The sequence below is a fragment of the Moschus berezovskii genome, chromosome 4, assembly GCF_049115385.1.
Source record: "Moschus berezovskii isolate FMDL1 chromosome 4, NW_MosBer_1.0, whole genome shotgun sequence".
Taxonomy (NCBI): domain Eukaryota; kingdom Metazoa; phylum Chordata; class Mammalia; order Artiodactyla; family Moschidae; genus Moschus; species Moschus berezovskii.
The window spans coordinates 83,879,028-83,882,248 of record NC_142463.1 but is presented as its reverse complement, the minus strand read 5'-3'; the positions used below and the strand labels follow the sequence as shown (position 1 = coordinate 83,882,248).

At 40.0% G+C, this 3,221-nt stretch overlaps 1 pseudogene; it reads right to left on the bottom strand.

Annotated features, from left to right (window-relative positions):
• Positions 1 to 2,020: 2,020 nt before the first annotated feature.
• On the bottom strand, positions 2,021 to 2,299 carry LOC148778073 (large ribosomal subunit protein eL43 pseudogene; annotated as a pseudogene).
• Between the last annotated feature and the right edge of the window lie 922 nt (positions 2,300 to 3,221).

Sequence of the window (3,221 nt, the reverse complement as noted above, 5' to 3'; positions counted from 1 at the left end):
AGCTTCAGCATCAGTGCTTCCAATGAATAGTCAGGACTGATTTCCTTTAGGATGGACTGGTTGGACCTCCTTGCCATCCAAGGGACTCTCAAGATTCTTCTCCAACACCACAGTTCAAAAGCATTAATTCTTTGGTGCTCAGCTTTCAACTACTGGAAAAACCATAGCCTTAGTATATTAAAAAGCAGAGACATTACTTTGCCAACAAAGGTCCGTCTAGTCAAGGCAATGGTTTTTCCTGTGGTCATGTATGGATGTGAGAGTTGGACTGTGAAGAAAGCTGATTGCCAAAGAATTGATGCTTTTGAACTGTGGTGTTGGAGAAGACTCTTGAGAGTCCCTTGTACCGCAAGGAGATCCAATCAGTCCATTCTAAAGGAGATCAATCCTGGGTGTTCATTGGAAGGACTGATGCTAAAGCTGAAACTGCAATACTTTGGCCACCTCATGCGACGAGTTGACTCACTGGAAAAGACTCTGATGCTGGGAAGGGTTGGGGGCGGGAGGAGAAGGGGACGACGGAGAATGAGATGGCTGGATGGCATCACCGACTCTGTGGACATGAGTTTGAGTGAACTCCGGGAGTTGGTGATGGATAGGGAGGCCTGGCGTGCTGTGATTCATGGGGTCATGGAGAGTCGGACACGACTGAGAGACTGAACTGAACTGAAGTGAACTGACTAGACGGACCTTTGTCAGCAAGTGGTAATGTCTCTGTTTTTTAATATGCTGTCTAGTTTGGTCATACCTTTTCATCCAAGGAGCAAATGTCTTTTAATTTCATGTCTGCAATCACCATCTGCATTGATTTTGGAGCCCTCAAAAATAAAGTCTGTCACTGTTTCCATTGTTTCACGATCTATTTGCTTGAAATCCCCTTATGCTATTATTCATATATATATATATATATATATATATATATATATATATTTCTTGTAGTTCCTAAGAGGAGAAGTTCTAAAGTGGATCAGAAGGGCTACATTCTTTCTGAAGGGTCTAGGGGAGAATTGGTTTTCCTGCCTTTTATAGCTCTTGAAGGCCACCTGTATTCCCTTGTTCATGGCCTCGTTCTCCATCTTCAATGACAGAAATACAGCATCGTCAAATCTCTACTGTTACCACAATACTATCTGTGTCTGACCCTCTTATTGCCTTTTTATAAAGACCCTTGTGATTAAATTGACCTCACCCAGATAATCCAGAACAAGGTTCCCATCTCAAGATCCTTAACTTTATCACATCCACAAGGTTCCTTTTGCCATGGAAGGTACGGTATTTATAGGTATGGGGAATAAGGATGTGAACATCTTTGATGGGCCAGTGTTAAACCTTTCACAGCTCACCCTCTGTGATATCTCAGTGTCTAACATGAAGAATGGCTGGTAATTGATATTTTTTTGGCCATCCCTGGTAAGTCATGATGAGGAAAAGTGCGTGGTCTATGAAATAGCACAATTTCCTTATAGATGAAATAATAATGAATCTCAAATGTGGTTTAATGACACATAATTCTTTAAACTGGTGATATTTATTACTATTTTAGCAGAATAATGTTTATGTTTAATCATAAATGAAATGTTCATAATAAATTTAGTTGAATATGATATTTTCACATTGCATTTGTTGTAGACTTTTTTAATTTTTGAACTTACACAATAAAATCCTAAAATTTGTTACTTTTTTCATAAGTAATAAGTAGCTAATTTTACTTGAATTACTTTTTCTTATTAAATTGTGTCTCTTTTCTTGTGTATGATTTATAGAAGCCTTGTTATTTCTGAAAAATAGAGTAGATTATAAAATGAATATATTATTTAAACTTTAAAACTTAAAGTTACACAGAATTAGTTAAACAGAAGTAAATTTGGGAGTTGCTTGAAACTTTTGGTAAGTTTATCTTTTCCTATAATTACCCAGTTTTTAGTGTTTTTTTAATTTTTAAGTGTTGCAGATATTAATTTTTTGTTATTATAAATTAACCTATTATTATACTCTAGAAATATTTCAAATGGTGGCACTTCTACTGGTCCTTCAATTTCTTCAGTCTTTTGGTGGCAGACTATACTGTGACAGCAGAAACAGTGTTGTAGGTCCAGGCACCACCAGCTGCCATTTTCATGAAGGAATCACAATGCCAGATGCCCATAGCTTGTCTCTTCATCATGGATTTCCCACAGAAGGAGCAAGTGTATGCAGCATGCTGGTTAATTTCAATTTTCTTCAGCATTTTCCTGAGTGAGGCACTATAATGGGTCCCATATTTATCAACAGTTCTGACCTTCTTTGTTGTGTTAATCATCAATTCAGTTCAGTTCAGTCGCTCAGTCACGTCCAACTCTTTGCGACCCCATGAATCACAGCACGCCAGGCCTCCCTGTCCATCACCATCTCCCGGAGTTCACTCAAACTCATGTCCATCGAGTCGGTGATGCCATCCAGCCATCTCATTCTCTGTTGTCCCCGTCTCCTCCCACCCCCAATCCTTCCTAGCATCAGATTCTTTTCCAGTGAGTCAACTCGACGCATGAAGTGGCCAAAGTATTGCAGTTTCAGCTTTAGCATCAGTCCTTCCAATGAACACCCAGGATTGATCTCCTTTAGAATGGACTGGTTGGATCTCCTTGCAGTCCAAGGGACTCTCAAGAGTCTTCTCCAACACCACAGTTCAAAAGCATCAATTCTTCGGCGATCCGCTTTCTTCACAGTCCAACTCTCACATCCATACATGACCATGGGAAAAACCATAGCCTTGACTAGACAGACCTTTGTTGGCAAAGTAACGTCTCTGCTTTTTAATATATTATCAAGGTTGATCATAACTTTCCTTCCAAGGAGTAAGCGTCTTTTAATTTCCTGGCTGCAACCAGCATCTGCAGTGATTTTGGAGCCCCCAAAAATAAACTCTGACACTGTTTCCACTGTTTCCCCATCTATTTCCCATGAAGTGATGAGACCAGATGCCATGATCTTTGTTTTCTGAATGTTGATCATATCTTATCACAAATACTGAAGTTTTTAAAAGAAGGTGAAATACTTGGGCTCCGTAGGTAGCACTAGTGGTTAAGAACCCATCTGCCCATAAGGGATGCTGGTTGTATCCCTGGATGAGGAAGATACCCCAGGAGGGCATGGGAACCCACGCATGCCTGGAGAACTCATGGACAGAGGAGCCTGTCTGGCTACAATACACTGAGTTGCAAAAGAGTTGGACACAGCTGAAG